Source organism: Branchiostoma lanceolatum, chromosome 1, assembly GCF_035083965.1.
Source record: "Branchiostoma lanceolatum isolate klBraLanc5 chromosome 1, klBraLanc5.hap2, whole genome shotgun sequence".
In the NCBI taxonomy this organism is placed as follows: domain Eukaryota; kingdom Metazoa; phylum Chordata; class Leptocardii; order Amphioxiformes; family Branchiostomatidae; genus Branchiostoma; species Branchiostoma lanceolatum.
The window spans coordinates 18,580,192-18,602,260 of record NC_089722.1 but is presented as its reverse complement, the minus strand read 5'-3'; the positions used below and the strand labels follow the sequence as shown (position 1 = coordinate 18,602,260).

Sequence of the window (22,069 nt, the reverse complement as noted above, 5' to 3'; positions counted from 1 at the left end):
CTATACCTTTATTTGCAGCTGTGGAATACCTAAATGATTTTTTTAGATATATTTCCAGTGACATGTTTCGTAAAAAAGTACCTATAAATCATAACATTTCACACATAGCATTGTGTAATTACATCTATCAATGTTTCTGACTTGTACCAGTAGTTTAAAGAAGAAGATAACCACTTTTCTCATACCAAAATCAACGAAAATCTATGAGGCTTGTAAATACTGCCGTTGTCAGTTTGTGGTAGGGAACAATATGTCTGCAAACGTTTTGCCACAGCTGTCTTTCCACTAGATGAAAATTGCTGAGCGACCGCACAGCGACCAAAATTGGATTTGTGTGACACATGATTTCGCAATTGGAATATGATGCCGGACGTAAAAGTATGATTTAAAAGACAACGAAACACGCAAAACCTAAAAAAATCTGTTCTTTGTCTCTGAAATTCGTTGAGTAATTCGTGAAACCTTGTTCACACTTGTGCGTGTATTAAAGTCCGTATGTGTTGCGTATTGACATATTTTTGGCTAAGGTAAAGTTTGCATGAAGGAAGTTGTTTTTACTTTGACCCACCGTTGTACAGCCTGGGTATCGAACCGAAGAAAACACGATTCGGCTGCAAACTTTACCTAAGACAAGATATATGAATACGCAATCCAAATGACTAAAATAAACGAACAAATGAATGTGCCCTCCCCCCTTAGGTCTCAGTGCGATCGCTGCATGGTCGCCTTCTAGTGGAGAAGGGATTCTTAGTATGTCTGTTGCATCCAGCTGGTAGATGTTAGAAGCTCTCCACACTGATGATGTGTTATGTAGCCGCTTGTAGACATTTTGCCGGGGGGTACGAGGCGAGGAAATCTGGAACAAAACGTCTATTTCTGTGAAGATGTCTGAGGGCCGAGAGGTTTAGGACATCATTCTATGTACAGCCGTTTCTTTGTTTTGCATAACCGGTAAACTGTGTAACATGCGGTCAGACTTAAAGCTACAAGACAAAAAATTGATCCACTCACACTGGATGGACCCTATGCCCTAGTCTTTTCGATAGGTGTTATAGGTTCTTTGATTATAACATGGCTCTCCTCAAACAAGGTGCCTCTAACTTTACGTCTTAACCTAGGTACTCATTTTCACCTCAGTTTGTGAAGAAATGGGTGTCGTTCTCAAGAGTGCAACATTAGGATTTGGGACCTTCTAGGGATTCGAACCCGGATCTTTTAGATTCTTAGTCAACAACCCTGACCGCAAGACCACCATTCCGCCATTAAATGCGGATGTTACTGCAGGAGGAAGAAGAAGTATATACCTAGCGGTCAATCCAGAGTTGGCAACCCACGAGAGTTTATGGAAATGTTTGAAAAAAAAACGTATTTTTTACACTATACAAGGTAAAAATAGTAAAAATGTTTTAATTACGTTTTATACCGTACTGGTAGGCACTAAATGCTGATTGAAGTTTTACATGCATTTTCCACGTCAAAAGACTGAAAACGAATGTGTTTTACGTCTCCGTGCCCTCCTTCCCCTAAAAAAAAGGCACAAATTCTTCGGCGAATAATATGTCTATTAGATGTATACAACAAAGACGCTCATATTCACTAGAAAACGTACTGTAGAAAACCAAGTGCATGACCTTTTATAACCCGGAAATGTTTCCTTTGTGTAGATAATGTCACATACAAGCAGTTTATTTGTATATCATAGGGGTGCTTCTGGACGCACTCGCGTTTTCTGACGTCTATTTTGTACCTGGGCCTAGCCTATATCTTATGATATAATCTCATAGAATGGTTGTTGTTACGCAGCGGCAGATGCCATACATTGCACCTTGTATAATTGTTGTGCAACAAAGTATACTTTAATAATGCCAGCATGTATTTCAAAAATTTACTCCGCAGATGTCTGCCCTTTTGTAATACTAATGACATTAACTTTGTGCACCACACATGTACAATAACTGTGAATTCGATGCTGACAACATACACTACTGGCATGATACGCGAGTTGAGTGAAATAATGTGGAAGAAATGGTAGACTTAGCAATTTGGGCTAAACGATATCTGTTGCAGCATTATTTGTGAAGAAACAACACCATTTATGCAGAACGTAACTCTTTTAAGCACATTTTCTAAGGTTTTTTTTCTTCTTACACGAATCTAGGAGTACTTATACAGTTCAGCAGCTTTTTCTTAATATGTTTCACTGTACCCTGCACCTTGTGAATCTCTTACTAGTGTTGTAGAGGGACCTAGGCCTCTTTGCTTGTGGTCTGTCTTGTATGTATGTAAAAATAAAAGCTCATGAGAGTGCTCTGTATTCTTACATGTTACGGTTGCGGCAAATTCTACCTGCTCCCTCGTGACCACAATTGTTTTATTAGCTGAGAATGGAACTTAATAAGCAGACCCGGTGTCATGATCTTCTTTTAACATCAAAGGTATGGACGTTATTTTTAGTCTTGAAGCGCTAATCCCGTGAAAAATTGAACTTCGCCGATCTCGTATTTTCGTAAGAGTTAAGTCAACACGTGGCCGACGACAGAGTCCTACCCCCAAAACAGCCGGGCCGGGGTTACGGTCGGCGCCGCTGAATGGCGATGTGTGTACTCTGGTAACTACAGAAACAAGAAAGCCGACACTAGCCGCTGAAAAGTCGCTTCCGAACCCAGCGATGGAGGAAAGCAAACGTTACAAGACGAAGCAGGCATCATTAAATAAGAAAACAGAAGAGCAACGTTGGGAAAATGTATTTCAAGAGTTGAGAATTAATTCAAATGTCTTCTTGTACATCGTAGCAAGATTATAAATATTAATCAAAACTAATGTAAAAATCTGGACCTTACTTTATGCGCGCATGTACAATAACTTGTTTTGCTAAAAATAAGGCAACAGTTTCGTGGTTGTTTGTTTCGAAGTACTTTAACGAGATCGATTCCTATGCAGGCGCTTGCCGAGCGAGGTTTCAAAAAAAATTCGTTGTAAATTTGTGTTTTTTTCTTTAATTCTAACTGGTGCTTCTGAAACTAGTTTACCCAAGCATATGAAATCGGGAATAATTCTTGTTAAAGTTTTGTCTTTTCTTTATGTTCAAAAATGGAAATTGCGCAAGGTGCATTTCATTGTCTTCATTCTGGTAAACGCTACAAATCGCGTTGTTTTTACGTGTTTATGGCAAGAAAAATGTTCGAATTACGGCTATATGACACACTATACTTCAACAATTCTTTATATTTTGTGAGTATCTCAGACTTAAGTCTGTTTTAGATTCTCTCCAAATGTTCGTCGAAGTACTTTCATCTTATATTTCACTCCGTCTCTTCTTGAGTGTCATGCTAAATTTGCCGTCCGTCATCGCGCGTCTATCCCGACAGCCTGACCTGATTCTTTCTGGCCAACTGTGATATGATTAAAAGATGCTCCCGACTTGTCCGTTCCCTCCCACAGGGCAATCTTATCTTATCACAAACGTCTCGTCTTCAAACAATCTTCTTCCTCTTTTGAGATGACAAAAGAAACCCAAACCTCGAGTCGGTCCTTAAGAACGTACCGTTAGAAAAAGGCGTGTTGTTGATGTTTATGTTTTCTTACACCACTAGAGGGGCTCCTGAGCACAATCGTTCCGGGGAGTTAGGGTTACCCGCTATTTACCGACCTCGGGTTTGTTTCCGGCGATTTTCAGCCCGCGTGGAGAAAATAACCTTATATCAGAAATCCTAGCCTACCTGGGGTGGAGTTAAGAAAACACGTTTTGGTCAATAACCACCGGATTAGTTCGCAAACAATGGCGGGAGGGACCAAGTTTTGTTAGGGCATTACCCTTTCTACAGCCGAAAAACACCCTCAGCACGCCTGTTTACAACTGAACATTTAGTTTCGAACGAGCGTTCTTGCCCGCGCGACGCCGCCTAGCGGCTGTACGGTACTGCAGGTCACTGACCTCACGCCTTATGACGGATTCAGACCTTTGACCGCAGGAAATGTTTACACAATGGTCACGTGGTGCCGTTTTTTGCCGGAAGTATTTTGGTGATAGTGTTTTTGCAGCAATTGGGGACCTAAAACCGGACAAAATGCAGTTTTTACAGAGCCAACCGGCTGAATCTGGAAGATCAGCATCTTTTTCGTGTTCTAAGGCTTTCTCAAGGAATGGTAAGTACTTCTTAAAGTTTTAGGATGAAGGTGAGTTTACCCATTCACGACTCGGGTCGTTTTCGTTACACTAGACGTGTCTGCACCATGTGCAAATGGTGTCATGCATGTGACAATTTTTTTATCGCCGCCGCGAGGCCTCAAACACGAGGTGTTTTCGTGTAAGTTTCGCATGTGTGCACTAGCTGCGGTGGGGCCATAGCCTGGAAAAACTCCTGTTAAGATGTTTGTCTCTGCTTAAATTGCTGTTTTTCTTCTTGCAAGTTACAATGTGCAATAATATTTCACTAGTATGATAAAATTGCCTGCAAAAATACAATCTTGGACATGCTTAGATTGCCGAGGTTGAGTCCAGCCTGATTTGTAATCCCCCAAAATTGTAGCTTTCCACTGAAAAACATCAATATATGATTCTGAAAAATGGTCTGAATTCTTATTTCTCAATTTATTACATTAGTCCTTGTAATATTTCACATTGCATTAGCTTACATCAGTTCATATCACTTAGCTTTAAATGATGTCCCAGAAAATTCTGTAAATTACAGCACAGGTAATATGCCCCCCTCCTCACTGTTTTTTCCCTTTTGTTTCTACTACTAGGGTGAATCATGTGCTGATGTTGTATCAAGATCTTTAACACAGACCAACCAGTGCAGATTAGACCTGTAAGTAGTAATTAATATTATTGCATTGAAACACTACAGATTTTGCAAAATCCAGGTCAATTACTGCTGTACCTTATAGTTGTGTAATTACATGCTGCAAGTTGTGTAATTACATGCTGAGTTTACAGTTCACCATACTGATACTTACTATGAAAAAATATTCTGTATAACAATAAGATAAATTGACAAATTGGCTATGCTAGTTAAATGTAACTACCACATATATTACAGCATTTACAAGTGGAATCACTGAAATAGGTGGACCTATAAATGTATTGAGAATTAGATGACATTAAATAATCTTAATTCTGAGCTAAAATATAGCATGCTCTATCACCGGTATACCTTAAGTATTTCTAACATCTTATTATACACTGAGGTAGTGAGTTCTTTACTACATGACGCATGGAAATAAGCACATGTGATCTATTTTTACTATGCTGTATTTGTGCAGCTATATGAATTTCATATGTTCCCTTATCAACAGATTCATCACCATGTTTCTTGTAGAATTTATACAAACTAGTATATGGCATGTTAATGTGTAACAATGTATATGTCACAGTAGAGATCTGAATTCAGGAGAATCTGGAATTATCTTAGTAGAGATAGGAATTCCAGTCTCTCCTTGGAAAATTCCATATTCTCCTAGTAGAGATTTGAATTCTACTACTGAACTGGGATATTAGATACTACTGTATATGCGTCTCGCGTAGTTTCTATAAATGGAGTGTTCGTAGGGGTTTTGATTTTGTGGCAGTGCTACAGTATCAGATAAAATGTTTGCGATGGTTTTAAATTAAGTTTGCGGCGAAAACCCACCAACATAAAACCACTGTGAACATTTCTGCATTTACACTATTGTACACTAGCTAGTGAGTAGCTATAGTATATAACATATTCTTGACAGCTAATTGCAAGAAAAGATTATAACCTCTGTTGCATCACTTGTGTGTAATTTTGAAGTCAGCTGTAGACAAAGCTAGGTAGGTAGGTAGGTAGACAAAGGTTACTAGTACTACTGTGCCCCTAGTGAGTAGTATGCAGCAAATTTAGATGTTAGAAAAAGGGTAGTTCTTAATTGTATTGTTTCATGATTTTGAAGCTTTGCTATAGAATTTTAAATTGCAAGTCTATGTGTAAATTCTGGCTTGTCAAAGAATATTGTTGTTTCCTTTACTTTAACACTATACCATTGACATAGATTTGAGTATATCCTAAAACAGATTGGGATAATCGTGCAGCATTAGAATTGTGAATTATACTAAGACAAATCTTGATTCCAATATGTCCTAGGACAACCTGGGTTGGTCTGAATGAATAAGGTCTGTGACCAGGAAAAGATGGATGTCACCATGGTTACAGAAGGTACATCTGATTATTCTGATATCTAAAATATGAAGTAATTCTCCTAGAATAGTAATGGTGAATGTAGGCACACCTTTGCTGAAATTCATTAAAATTTCAGTTGTGAAATGATAGAGTCTATTTTCCATCATATATTGATGTTATCTATATTTCTCCTATTAGAATTGGAGATTAGCATGTCCTCAAACTTAAATATGTAATTGTCCTAGGACAAATTGGATTTCCAATATTCAGATCCCAATTCAGTACTAGTAGTAGAATATCAATCTCTTTGAATTCCAATCTCTACTAGGAAAATCTGGAATATTGTCCTAGGACAAATTGGAATTCCAATATTCAGATCCCAATTCAGTAGTAGAAATCCAATCTCTCCTAGGAGAGACTGGAATTCTAATCTCTACTAGGAGAATTCCATTGTCTACTGTGATATATACAAAATGATGACCAGGAAATCTAGGAATTTCTTAATGTGAAACAATACTATAATTTTCCATCTTATTGTAGGAACTTTTCTTGTGTTATAATGTTATAGTTATGCATTGATAAAGGATCGGTGCATTGGTGCACTTTCTTCTTCAGACATATATATCTTAAAAGGGCCCTGCTACTTTCATTTGGAAATTACAGACTACAAGTGTACAACATGTAACATAAGCTGGCTGTTGCTGGTCCTTTAGTTTGGAATTAGTAGGCTAAGTAATGTTATAGAAAGTTATTGTGAGAGAAAAAAAACATGCTTACTAAGTTACTTGTACATGTAAATGTACATGAAACATTACTGAAACAATAGAAAATATAATAACCATTGTATGTTTGATATTTCTACTATCATTTAGAATTGTTTCTTTGTTCTTTATAGGAGAAAGCAGAAGTCACAGTTTCCAGTGATTTCCTGAGAGGTCCTCTCTGACCCAAAGCTGATCCCATACTGCTTCAGCCACCCTATAGCTAGAGTAAGTAAGTACATATGTATGTTAACCAGAGTTAGTACTGTTGCTAGTTTTGTGACAAAATTGAATTCAAATATTTGTGTTATTCCCAGAAATGCATATGCATGAACTTTCAGTCTCCTACTGTTTCTTCACATATAACAAGAAGATAAACAGTTAAATAGTGTAATAGGGGGTTGCACCTCACAACAGCTGGCATCTGAGTTCTTTGTGTCAGAGAAAACCTAGCTGTTTGTTTAAGTTCATAAATTTTCTCAAGATACTTTTTGTGGCAATTAGGAAGAATGGGTCGGATTAAGTTTATTCGATGTGGTAGGTTTCTGATAATGTCCAAGTTTATGTCAAGACCAAATGAGTTTTCAACTAACCATACCTTGTATTTTAATGTAATTGTTGCATTGGTTGTAGGACCAGAAGGTAAAAGTCATATTTTTATTTCCCTTGTCTGCTTGTATGTCATGTGTAGGTCAACCATCCCTGTCAACAGGTGGCCATCAGGCACTCTGATCAAGTTTGACAGACTTCATCAAGCCCTCCAGATCAGCTCAGAATGCCAGTGGAAGTTCATGAGCATGTGCAGGCTGCAGCTACTCGTCTTTCTCTGACTATATGTGTCTGGCTGAATTAAATTCATTTGCTCTATGTTTTTAAATGTTCATATGACTTTATAATCATAGCTGTCATTAATCACACCAAGTTCAGAATGTGATTGGCTGCACAATGTAAAGAAAAAATATCTATTTTCATACATGTCATATAAGTGACTGTTGTTGGGATATATTTTCTTGTACTGTATTTATAATCTGTACTTTTTAACTTAATCTCTTAACATTCCTACTTTCTATGATAATGTTACATGCTGATTGAATTATTATTGTACTTGTCATGTAGGTTACAGAGTGATGTGACATTTCATGTTATCTTACCAGTCTCATTTCATCTCTGTATTTTTGTATGAACTCTATGAATGTAAATAATAAAGATAAAATAAACCTTTTCACCAGTTTGGCAGCTCATTATTCGTCTACCCTGTGCTGTAGTCACTTTTCTCTTGGCCAAAGTCGTTAGGAGATTGTCCTGCCACGGTTGTTACGTATTTGTATTTGATTCCTCACAAGGAATATTTAGGCATAGAGTGTTGACTAGGACATGTACAATGTATTGGCAAGCTAACACAGTATAATCAAGTTTTCTCTTTACACTACTTTCAGCTAACCGTCCTTAGACACTGCAAACAGTTCGTAATCTATCTGTGTGGACAGCCATAGTAGCCTGCGACATGGCGTTCTTCCGGGTTCTACCCTCCCGTGACGCCCCTACGGCGAGCGCGGTTTTTCGTACTTAAAAAAATTGTCAGACACAAATGACCAACATAAAACAAAAGAACAGGGTACTACTTATTCAAAACAACTTCAGACATTAACGGGTAAAGTCACAGGAAAGAACAAATTAGCGATTTGTTGCAGCGTCAAGATCACATTACGCCGCGATTGATATAACTAAGCACATCTTACAATGTTGCGGAAAGCCACCAAAACTGCACCAAATGTGTGGAAATCTAATATGAATATGTTAAACAAACTTCTATTTAGTTGTAACGATACAAACCAGACAAGTTGAATAAAGCTTATTGCACAAAAAGAGCTTTATTTGTGATCAGATACATATTTTACGAGGTGTCGCCCGGCGGCCATCTTGACGTTGCCCCTAGCAACGCCACTCTCGGACCGCCGCTCCCAGAAAGAACTAAATGTTCGATTATTCGCGTCTGTAACAGCGGTGTCAGACAAAGGGATGAAAGAAAATTGTGGGGAGACTCTGAGAGATTTAGAGAAGTAAGGAGACAAAAACAGGAACAATTTCCGTTCAGGGCGGGAAACTTGTGTAAACCACAACTTGTGTAGGGACTACTGCGAATAAAAGAAGTTTACGTCAAGAAATATGCAACAACAAACAGTCACTGACGAAAGATAGCGGATGCTGTCTGAAACGTCTGACTGTTTCAAAATCTTATCCAGTTGCTTGAGTAACTAATTTTGGCGTTACAAACAGTTTCGTTCCACTGTTTCAAATAAACCACAGTCTTTCACCGCGAAACATACTACTCAACTGCTAGATATCTCGGCGTCATTCGACAGTTCAGATAGGCAGCTGACAAGCGACCTAAAATGGGTACAAATTGCCCCTTTTTGCGTTATTGTTCTTTGAAGTGGGGTCCATTTCCCGACCATGCAAAATGGCTTCCTGTATACTTGAGTATGAGTCCTGTGATGACAAGTCGAGGTCGGCCATTTTAAGATTAACATTCGTAGAATATTGATACCGGTACCAGCTATTCTTTCAACATTTATTCATACCTTTATACGGAAACTATTCCCTTTGACTATAGGATAAGAAACTCGTGAGTTTCTGAAAGTGAATGCTTAAATATACATTCATCTCCAATATTTTCAATTTCGGTAGAGCAAAGGTAGAAAAGGAGTTCAATTGACGTATTCAAGGACATATCTTTTAAACGACTATCTGGTTTGTCGAGGGTCTGTATTATCTTACCCTTGACATCTTCAAATTTCTATTACAGGGTTTCAATTAGGCCAGACTGATCTGAATATACGGATGACATCCTCTTGGCACCTGGCAGAGGTGATTAGCGTGCGAAAAAGACAAGCGTTGGGCAAAAAAAGCCCCAAATTTTCATTATGAAATCGGAGTGGTCAGGAAGATTTTTACAAGTGACTAAAATTACAGAATATGGTTTTTATTTTAGTTATTTTACATCTCCTTGAATGACTTTGGAAAACTCAGTGCTCAAAATACATTTTGTGAAAAGGTAAGTTTACGACAAAATGTGCACATTTCATGATAAGAGAAGAATCACTGTATGTCAACATTAGTATCTGCTTTACGCGATATTTTTTTTGCAATCGGCGACATGCATTTGTTCATTTTGTAGCTCTTTTGCGCAATTTACAGTATGGTCGCAAACTTCTATTTTTGAAAACGAACGAAAATGTAATCCATATGATAAAGTCAGCGTGGCCTAATAGCCTTCTGTACTTCAGGTTTCTTGAGATGTGTATCAACGCCGATTTGAAATAAACCTGTTGATACATTCTATCTATTTCTAGTCACACGTAGCACTATTAGTATTATCAACAAACTGTGGGAACGGATGAAACAAGAATGCGAGCGGGAATATGAAAGACGGGCTGAGTACATAACAGGCGTTGTTGTCCTCAATCAACCATTTTCAATTACGCTGAGACACCTCAGATTAGATAGTGCATAAGAACATCTTGAAATATTTGGACATTCTCCAAATGTGTGTGAACATATTATAGTCGTGAGAACGGCGGTCTTCATATTGTAGACTCACTCAGTTTGATGTGATTAAATGGACAATATCTTGCCCTAGGCCAAAATGGTCTGCGAACTCGTAGCCTTTAATAGTATACCTGGCTTCAGCGTCGACCCCAATTATATTCCGTGATAATTTCTAAGTTAAATAGAATTCCTTTGAAGTGGTCTCTTTCGGCCTTGGTTATTTTTAATTACCTTAATACGAATTAACTTAATTCAATTTTCAACTGTCATCCACACACCAAGAGGTTTCAGTTAACTACCTTAGTAAGTTTTCATGGCTACCGTCCGTCAAAATGCGCGTATTCTGATTTTTGGGTCAGAATATTTAAAACAAAATATTTTTACCTCTTCATGCTCGACCCTGTGCCATCATTTGGACGAAAAAAACACAGAAAGTTAGCACGGCGGTAGCTTGAAGCAATGCGTTATGACTTAAGATTCCCTTTATATCACACAGGACTGCAAAATACTATTTTCGGCTCATTTGTGGTAAAGATAGGTGAAAATACCGAAAATGTATAGTGAAAAACCGCTTGCTAATCGAACACACGTCCCCACTCTTTGGTTTAGACGTTTGAATATATACATTGGACATATTGATCAGTTCCTTGATGAGCTGTCATCATTGGTTTGCAACGGTAAGGTACCATTTTTGTCCAAAGAAAAAGATTCATTTACAACAGCAAAGACCAGCTATAGATACTTTTGCTGTCTTTCTTCAATATTGGCGTTATCAAAAGGTGCCCTGGGAATCGAACCCGTGTCCTCACTCTGTCAGGATATCTTGATCAGTTGCTTGATGTGCAGAAAATACCATTTTGCATGGTATCAATTTTTCTCTCAGAAAAAGGTTCAAACTTTTTTTTTTAATCTACAAAATTTACAAGAACGACTGACGGCGCTGTCTTTGGATTGGCGTGAGCAAAAGGTGCCCTGGGAATCGAACCCGTGTCCTCACTCTGTCAGGATATCTTGATCCAGACGGATGAGGGGTAGCGATCGGCAGCAATGGGCGGCTCCCCTCTTATCTGACTTCCGAGGGAGACAGATAGGTCGGCCGGACGGACGGAAGTTTTTCTTTTCGCTTCACAAGTGGCAACACTTATACTTGTGTTATCGCAGGACCGCAACAAAACGCGAGGAATGAAAGAATAGAACTGCTGTTGTAAGATGTTTTGATGTTCCCCCTGTGAAAGTAAAGAAGCATAGTATATTTTGAGCTTAAAAATTGAGGATCAAACAGTGTTTTGTTGTCCGAAAGTAATCATGGTTCAATATTGTCTTCAAAAGAAGGCAACAACAACGCTCTAATAATATACAACGAGGTAAATATATTTTGCAACAAATTCATTACCGTTAACATTTCAGAGTGCAAGCTTCTACTGTTATCATAAGGATACATTTGATATTAAGTTAAACTTCAGAAGGTATCAAATACTGTAGCATTCTGATTGAAAGCAGAATTTTGCATTCGATAATTTGTATATAAAAATGTGTGCGGTCAATTGTGGTTAGAATTTGAGCCCCTGTTCGTACGAGTACAACTCACAACTTTAAATGCATGCGACGGAGCTAGCTGTAAACATTATAATTACTTGCAGGCATTCCGATAGAATTCGTGTATATAATGTAAATATGAATGTCAACCTTTTAATTAATCTAGTAGTGATCTCTGCGTATGTTTAATGTAATGATTATGTATGTTAAATGTAATGATTATTTTTTCTCCCAGGGTTGCCCTTTGTAATAGCTTAAGCTAGTTGGGCAACCCTGGCATGTAAATACAATGCATGCCAAACGAATAAATAAAAATAAATAAAACTTTGAATGCAAATACTAACTTTTTGATATGGCATATACCCACCTTTTCACTTTGTTTATCCTATGGGCCAAAATGCGCATCAAAGCAGTAAACATTCAATCTTTATTTTAAGTTATGAGTAAAAAAAATATATATATCGAAGGTATACATGTGTGTCATATGATCGTTAACATGTGCTGATTTAGATATCTATAATATATTATAGGATTACTTTCTATGTTGATGCGAAAAACAAAACTGAACACAACACGCTTAACATATCAACAGTTCATTGTACTGGGTAGCTGTCAAGGTAGATACTGTGGAAGAACGCATGTATTTTTCAACACGGATTTCTTTAGCCGTTTCTGTCTGTTGTCTTTGAAATTAAATCATTGATCATAGCGTACACGTGACTCTGTTTTATATGTCCTTATCGTCGTATCATATAGGAATGGTGACTATGTTCGGCAGGGGATCTAACGGTAATCCACATGTTTATTGAAACCCCTTTCCGTGATTTATGTTTGTTTTGTTGTTATTGTTCAGTCTGAGGTAGTCTATTCCTCTGGAGGTAGGGGACAGTACAGGCATACGTAGAATAGCCTCCATTTTCTTTCATTAATGCATACGTCCATGATACAATTACCAACAAAATTATTCATACTTTCTCATAATCATGTTTCATTGATTCTATTATGTGAAAAGTTTTTTTGTTCCTCTTTAAACATCTGCTGCAAGTTATAAACATAAATGAATGTATAAGTATTAATAGTATTTGTGAACTGTGATGGTTCAGAGATACTTCGTTCATACTTTAACAAAATATGGCATGTCTTGAAGTATTTATTCATACACACATTCATAGTTTTGCAAATGAGATCGGATCAAAATTGATTTACAACTGATAGCTAACATTTTACAAGTGTTCCAAATTCCAGTGTACTACATCTGTTCTTAGGAAAAACTAATTTACAGAGGGGTTAGGATGATTTTGGGTCTTAATGATTTTGTTGCTGTTGTTGTTGTTGAATTTTCCGGTAGATGGTAGACATATGTTATCCGTTTTATCCCGTAACGATAAGCTAAGATCAACTAATGAAGATGATACTTAGTTGGACAAGTAAACGAAGCTTTTTCTCCTATCCCCCCACAGTGTACGCGTATAAGATGTGTCCACATTATGGGTCTGGGGCGTCTCGTATGTAAAACTATCATTGCGTGTATAGTTAATGATTAGACTTAAAACACCCTTTTGCTCCGATGACTTTCCAATCATACCTTTATTTAAGCACCTTCCTAATATGCAAATGCTTGAAAAACTAGAATTTACTCCTGTTCTTTTAATTCTTGTTGCAAGGCATCGTAGATGATGTATCGACGAGAAAAACACACTCCGGAGCGGCTCGAAAGGTCCCAACCCCACTGCTGTATTGGTGGACGGTGTTCCTGTGCCCTGCCCCACGGTGTTGTTATTGCTAACTCCCGATAAACCTGGCGGATTAAGCCCCAATCACACATCTCGACCTTCTCCTTTCCATGGCTGGGAGTAAGCCGTAAGCAAGGGCATCTCTGCTTGCGAGTTAGTCGGTGAAGTTGCCTACTAAAAGTTGTCTGCACCGACCAAGTATCTATGTCGGAAAAGTCATATTCTGCTTGGAAGTGATCAGAGCAGTGAACTGGAGCTAGAATAGAATGGATTGTAGGCTACTCCCAGCGCAGCGCCGACCTTGGTTGGGAGTGGTCAGGAGGAAAGTCGTGGGAAGGTCTTGAAAACAGAGGCTTTAGCGGGGACACACGAGAGAGATTGTAAAAGCTCCCACCTAACCTGAAGTGTGTGGTCCTATCCGTGGAAAAGTCATATTTTGTCAACAGTTGCCCAATTAATGCTCGGCTTCAAAAAACTGAGACGTCTCTCACCGAAAACAGCACCGTGTCCGATCGGCTCGCCTGAGGGATGGGCTGGCTGATTTGTAGACTTCACCTGGTGTGATGATTTTTTTTTTAAACAGCCACAGCCATATATATTTTTCTCGTTGCTCAAGTTGTCCATGTACTACCTCGACCAGGTAGTCATTAAACTAGCTAATCATTGACACGATATTTCCCCTGAATATGTAACTGTTTTAAGTATATTTTTTTACTTTAGTGTACAAAAATCACAATACCCTTCATGTGGCAACATTGTCCAAGTCAACATCTATGTTGATTTCAGACTAGCCGATTGGGCGATTCTATAACATAGCGTAGGCTACTCCCGTCTATTTAAAAAGGATAGCAAATTTTTCGTCACTTCTAAACCACAAGGTATGATATTTAAAGAATAGCATCACTTCTTCACCACCAAATATGTGTGATCTTCTCAGTTTATGTTAAAGTGTTGTTATGATGACATCAGAAATCAGGTTTTGATTCATGTCGACTGCACAAATTACAGTATTGGCTCTGAGCTTTCACGTGAGAGGGTATTAGCTCAGCCTACGTGTATGTAGATACTCGGCAGGCTTGTATGAGTTAGTAACAACTGGTGAGGAGGTCAACAAGACGAGACAAACTTATCACTGGTTACATCATTTGTTCAACTGACGTGAATGGGCTTCGAACCCGTGTCCACTTGTCACATCAAATAGGCACTCAGTCGCGGTGGCCTTCAATTACCTCTGTCTGTGCTACTAACTCTGCGTTTGTTCGCACAATGTCATTTGTTATGCCGGGTATTTTCATCTCAAGTTGATAGATGCAATGGGAATCGAACCATGGCCCTTGGGTTAGACCTTACACAACAGCATGTGCCCTTCCTCAGCAGGGATACATAACGAGAGATCTGACGGCTTTCTTCTTTAACCGCTAATGATATCTCAGATCAACGCGCTCGCTCTGAATGATCCTGAATGTCAAACCGTTCATCCGGGATACAGACGCTCTACATCCGGGGACTTGACAGTCTTCATCCGGGGTATTAATCGGGGCCATCGCGATAAGGAGGCTCTAATTGACCACACGAATTTGCGGGCGATCTCCGGACCAGATAGGCCTGACAGTGATTGATCGACGGTAATACCGGCCCAGAGAAGTGACGCCAAGGATGGATTTACGGATTACCCGGATCAGAGCGAAGCCCTCGATTGGGTTTTTCGGGAGCACGGGGATGTCTCCCCCGACGGAAGACTGCCTTATCCCACCCGGGCTGTTTGTATACTATCATGACGGGTACAAATGCCATTAACATCTCCGAAACGCTAAATGACACTTTTTTCGATGATCCACAAAGTTTTCATACTATAATTGCAACAGTACAGAAGATATATGATTTAGTCCACTAAAGAGAGAAAGAAAAAGAGAGAGATCAACTTTATAGACTAATAGAATCCATGTTTTTCTACCCCATACACCATAGAAATACAGACAAACCTTTGATTATAAACACATTGCTCTTGCATCGCATAAAAAGTAGCAAGGAGATCTAGAAGCCAAATCGTTTTCTAGACTATAGTACTCTTTCTAGCTTGACAATGTACTCTTGTATCTGTGAATTACTAGTGTCCTTTTTGTGTGAGTGTGACATTTATGTATGTACATGTCTGACGGTCTTCCTTCATTCATATTCCATTGTCTTTTACTACAAAGAAAACATGATTGAAATAAAACATCAAGCAAACAGAAACACTAGTATATGATAATCCATAATATACATAATGTGAAATTAAAGAAATTAAATGAACTTTCAGAACAGATATTTATAACTTTTTTTATGATCCATCATACCAAGCTATGGGAGAGAGTGAGTGAGTGAGTGAGTGAGTGATACCTAGAATGGTATTATATGCAAAACTGGATCGCAAGAATGCACATTTATGATTTTTCTTCTGACGTGTAATGTAGAATGAGGTTAAGTGTAGTTAATCTATTATAGCCAGGTTTAAACATTGTTTGGGACGTGTTTTAAGCGTTTCATTTTCATTTCTACTCCTTTATATCTTCTCGGTTTCTTCTTCTTTTACCAGATCCATCAGCACTGCCTGCTGCGGGATAATCTTCAGCACAGGAAATACCGGGGAGGCTGAGAATATCTGCACGCCTGGAGAACAGCGTCAAGATCATGGATCTGCCTCGTGGTGTATATGAGGGTCAATGGAACAGATAATTCGATACCGCGTCTCGTATGCTTACACTTCTTTTTTTGTGCCGTGTCAGTTAACTGACCTCGTCATGGTCTTTTAAAATGAAGTGCTAATTTGACGATAGCTTGGAAATATGTTGCCTGTTGAAAATGATATCATTGCGGTAGACTTGGACATGGTCGTAGAGACTTTGAAAAACGTTTGATCCTTGCATGATGTGTGAACTTTATCTATAAGTAAGAGGCAATACCTTGATATGATATAATGCATTTTGCTTTTGTTTGACTCCTTCCTATCTCGTTGCGATATCAAGATATAAAGTTTCCGTAGTTTATCCAAGCTTTGTTTTCTTTCGTTTGTTTTCTGACTGATGGTATCTTATGACTGTGCACGTAACAGTAAGTTTTATCAACACTGTTTTGAGAATTTTCTCACAATGACATCATTCGGATCTATTTCGGGAGTCATTTCAAGTGCTTTCATCGCTCTGGCATTTCGTCGCTGCAATTATTGAAATTGCCGTGACGCGTGGTGGCGCTAGATGTGCTGATGCGACGTCACGGTTCGGCAGCACCGTTACCATGGTGATTCACGTTTCGGACGACAGACATAGTCCAAAAATCAGGGTCTGGGTCAAAGATTCTAATAGTTGGCGCCCAGTAATGTTCATTCCTACAGGACAGAGGGCAAGTGATGAGAGACTAGATGATATTGGTCATCATTTTTATTGTTGTTGTTTTTGTTGTTAACATGTAGTGCCTAGTGGCACATACGTCAGCAAGTTTCCTTGCTGTTTCAGTAGCAGGGTATATTTTTACGGGGAGTGTTTGCCCGTTTAACGTGCTCCTCGAACAGTGGACCCCATTTTACGTCCCATCCGAAAGACGGTCGCAGCCCCAACTTAGATGCTCGTCCTAGGATTTGGACCGGGGTCTCCCAGTTACAAACTAAAAGGAACCAGGAGCTCAACTGTGAGGCTGATACCAGTTAAGCCATAGGTACATCCATAGACTCCACACGTAGGGCAAGTTTGATTTTAGTTTTAAATCCCCTAGTCTAACTTGAGGTTTTACATTCCTTGGAAAACATTCAGCGAATCGCTGACGACAGAGAAGGGTATGAATATGATCCATATGGCTCTATGTGAGCCATATATAACCAAAGGTCGCTCCTTCAAAAATATTTACGATATCGCGTATCGGACTTAGCTACAGTCGCTAGTCACAAAGATTATCTTAAGATAAGTCCCCAAGACTGCCAAGAAGAAATTAAGAATACAGGGTCAAAGACATTCACCTTACTTTTCTCAACATTTTTCTCTACCTTATTAATATTACGCAACTTAAGTTCTTAGCCTTACACAAAAAAAGTTAGTTTACCTAAGAATACTAGTGTGTTGAATTGATTTACACATTTGAAGAAACTGTTTATATTCATTTAAAACCGTTATGGTGACTGGTGGACGTGAATGCTCTGTGCGCATTTTTGATAACAAAATTAGATTGAAAAGTAAATACTATATCAGTATAGGTTCAAGTTGAACTTGACAGAGAGTTTTTCAAACGTGGAGACGGAAAATACTAGATAACAATAGTTGATGCAGGAAGATATGGCCGATATCTTTATAAACATTCATCAGTGTTTAGAACATCTAACAAAACACATGGTTGACGAAAGCTGTCGACGCTGTATTTTGAAAAGTAAAGTAACTTAAAAATACTTGCGCCACATTTACTCAAGCAACTGGATATGATTTTGGGAAAAATATTAGGTGTTGAGTGAAATTGAACGTTGAGAATTTCATTTATTATATAAATAAAGTTTGCTTCTGAAATCTCCGCACATGATTTGCCTGGTTTTCGAAAAAAAATAGTAATATGAGTGTCACTACTTTGAAGATCGGACTTAAAGTCAAGGACATTATAAGCTTATCGCAAATCCTTGTATAAAGGCTAATAGCAAGAAACAGGAAAAGAAGAACACACAGTAACGACCAATATTACATGTGAAAACTCCGTTCTAAATGCTGAGTTTTGATTTTAACTTGCTGTTTTGACTGCTTTTTCTGAAGACGAAGCTTCCCACTTTTTCTGTTATGTGTGCATTCTGTGAGAGAGCAGTTTTCATTTTGTCTGTAAACGTGGAAAAATAGGATGAAATTCGATGACTTCTTTAAAGAGCTCCTTTTTATATGATCGTAGAAGAAAACGTATTCCTTCTTCCACCATGCTTGAAAATCATCAGACCAGATAGTAGGACGGCTGAAGTGACATCTTTGCGAGATATTCAAGACGCCCGCACGTCAGAACCAATCCACGTGGGCCTTACAACCACCCTTGATCTGTCAGCCAAAAATTTTGCCCAATATTTCAGCGAATATTTTTTGGCAACTCTATATTGTTTACGTCTTGGGCGGATACTAATTAATTGCATCTTCAGCAGACTGAGTGACGCCCAGACATGTTAGGAGTTGTCAGGCCGGGATGATAAAAGAACACATCTGTTGGCAAGGGTGTGGGGGGAGGGAGAGTTTCCAACTGGGACTGACTACCTAAAGCCCCCCTCTCACTGGACCCGCGGCACGCTGGCGGCGTCGCTAAGTCCTAAACTGGATTTGGGTTTCCTTGACTTTATAATGGGAATATCATTCAAAACATACAAGTATGACCAAAGAGACAACAAAACACACAAAGCTTAAAAATATTCGTTTTTTTGTCGTTGAAATTCGTTCAGTGCTTTGTCAATTCGATCGGGCGCAGCGACAACGCCAGCGTGCCGCGGGTCCAGTGAGGCGGGGGCTTAACACCCCCATTCCATTCGGCCCCCGTTCCACTAGGCGGTGATCGCGCCGCGCTCTCTCTGCGACCTAACTTGAGTTTGTGTAACCCTTGACTTTATGATTGAAGCATTATGCAAAATGGACAAGTATATATATATATGACTGAAAAGATAGGAAAACACAATATACGTGAAAATATTCTTTTTTTTTCTAATCTTCGTTGAGCGCTTTGTCAAATTTTACGTCACAGCGCGATCACAACGTGGTCACCGGCCTAGTGGAATCAGGATGTAATGCTTCGGCTCCATTTCTGCCCGGGGCCCGGCCGGACAGCTAGTGGGAATGAAAAATAGGATATGAAAGACAACAAAAGGCACAGAACGTGACAAAAAGTACTCCCAACCATATATTGTGTATTTTCTTGATATGCATTTTTAATTTTTTCGCTTTCGCAAACAGTCCGATCGGGCCCCGGATTGGAAATGGGGCCGAAGCTTTAGACGGTGAACTCGCTGCGACCGAGTTAAATCAGGTTGCTAAATCAATACTACATACTAGCAGAGCGCTTGACGAATTTCCTGAATAAAAAAAAAACGAATCTACACTTTCTGTGATTTGTTGACTTTTCAGTCATCCTTTAACATTTTGCACGGTTTTCATCTATGAAGGGGAGGGTTACACAAACCCGATGCAGGTCGCAGTGCGATGGCCGCCCATACTCGTCTAGTAACGTTACCTGGACGATTTGACAAATTGAAAGTAACCTGTGGTCTTCAAAGATGACAGAAAAGGGACTAAACGGCTAAAAGAATGTTTATCTAGGCTTCATGTATCTCAGGCAGAGAACCCATGCTCTAGGGAAGATATCAAATCAAAGATGGTTCTGCTTTCAACGCCCATATAATGTTTTCATCTTTTTCCAGTACTGACATTTCATCTTCGTGGTAGGAATAAGATTGTTCAGCAACAAAATAAGTCAGAAAGTTATGTTGCACACTTGAGTCTATTCAAATACAGTACAGGTACATCAATATACCGGTATATTGGACCTGTACCCAAATGTATTGTATACTGATACGCAGCATTAAGCACTATTTTTAAGAGATCTAAAGATTCAAATATCCTTAATATTACTTTTATTGGTATATATAAGAGATGGTGTAAAGTCTACGTGATTTTAAACTATCTGCAGACATGTGATACGTAGCTGAAGATGAGTGAGTGAATGAATGAGAGTGAATGAGTGAGCGAGCGAGTTAACGAATACTTGTGTGCGGAATTCCTACAGAAACATTTGTAGAAATGGTACCGTAGGATGAAAATGGAACGATTTCTACTGGAGGTGTCTATTTAGTCTTTTCCTTTATTCGATTCCATCAAAATCATGTTGGCTCGTTTGTTTTTGTGTTTTTGCTTCGTACATTTCCTTCCTTAAGTATTCTGCGACATCAAGACAGTCATAGTTTCCAGACACCGGCACCATGAATCCAAGATTTCCGTTCAGAAAAACTAATTATATAAATAACATTTTCAAACAATGGTTCACACTGTTTTTCTGATTCTACATCAGGTTTCCTGTAACAGCGGTCATGAATCAGTAGAAAACTATACTTCTCTACGTTGATAAGACGACTTCTTTCCTGCGACGTCTGACACAAAATGCCTTTCATATTAGATGGTGTTCCGAATCACTGACTATGAATGTATATGGCGTCATCGGAGAAGATTTTACAAAAACAACGATTTCTCGGAATCGTTGAGGAGATTCGGGTATATCCGAGTCAGTGAAAGGGTCAATAGAAAGCGTCGTTTCTTGTGGTCATTTTGTCCCTTTTATCGGATTGACGTAAACACTATTGAATGTAGAAAGATACGAGTATTTGGCAACTATCCAATGAGTAACGTGTCAAGAGTTTTTGCGTTTCAGATGCAATTTTCTAACTACTAGTGCTGTATTTCTTAACATCGTGAACGCTTGCAAATGTTGAAGATCATACACTTTGAAAGTGAGGAAATATCCTTCAGTTTGTCATTAAGTTCTACTACAGTTCACTTTTCTGTTGGGAGTGTGTCCGCAGAGAGACTTGAAGTGGGAGACACAGGTTACCAGAATGGTAGGGAAAGCTAACCGACGCCTGTTCTTCTTGCGGAAACTTAAACATTTCAACCTTCCCACCGAAGACCTTGTCACCATATATACATCCTTTGTACGACCACTACTGTTAATCACGTTCTTTTATATTATAATTTTGCCATGTCTACATGTAATAATGTTGCCATGTTGTACAGAAATGAATTTTAAACATTGTTAAATCCGTAATTCAGCCTAATAGGCTGCGAGGGGTTTTATTTTTGAAATAAACCATTCATCATCAAAGTTATATGAAGCCCCTTTCCAATAGAGTCTGATAGCGACCTCAACGAATGTCATAGATTAAGAACGAATTTGTATACGTTTTGTGTGGTTTGTTGTCTTTAAAATCATAGTTTTACATCTTGTATGAACAAAGAGTTCAATTAACCAGTTGGAGCTACATTTGTAAATGACATCTACGGAGTGTATAGTAGTTTCTGATAATGATCAGTGAGCCAAGCAACTGCCATATCTCTGTGTTGCTTGCCCCCGGGTGTAAAAACACGTTGTGGCTTCTTCTGTTTAAATTTTGTTTACAACTCGGAAATGTCACTGTTTGTGGCAACAAAGAAGAGTGCAAATTATGACAGTACTGGTGTCATGTTCTTGCGTCCCTGGGAGGTATATGTGTTGAAAATACATGTCTGCCGTAGCATCTTATCTATCTACAAAAAAATAAGATACACACGCCCAACTGTATAAAAAGAACAACTTACTTTTGCAACGAAATTCCGTGCAGTGT

The 22,069-nt window shown here is 38.7% G+C and overlaps 2 long non-coding RNA genes across 5 annotated transcripts in view; both read left to right on the top strand.

Annotated features, from left to right (window-relative positions):
* LOC136439375 (uncharacterized) overlaps positions 1-16,748 on the top strand; it is a 30,798-nt gene extending 14,050 nt beyond the window's left edge. For both annotated transcript variants that reach the window (XR_010756515.1, XR_010756516.1), the window contains exon 4: positions 16,298-16,748. This is a non-coding gene — a long non-coding RNA (uncharacterized lncRNA). The remainder of the gene's footprint in view (positions 1-16,297) is intronic.
* Positions 3,841-8,129, top strand: LOC136439232 (uncharacterized). 3 transcript variants are annotated; one of them, XR_010756503.1, is made up of 5 exons: positions 3,841-4,146; positions 4,747-4,811; positions 6,108-6,179; positions 7,039-7,132; positions 7,596-8,129. It is a non-coding gene; the product is annotated as an uncharacterized lncRNA (long non-coding RNA). The 3 variants fall into 3 exon arrangements; XR_010756504.1 differs by lacking the exon at positions 6,108-6,179 and having other exon boundaries at positions 3,845-4,146; positions 7,039-7,136; XR_010756502.1 differs by lacking the exon at positions 6,108-6,179 and having other exon boundaries at positions 3,850-4,146.
* Positions 16,749-22,069: the final 5,321 nt, after the last annotated feature.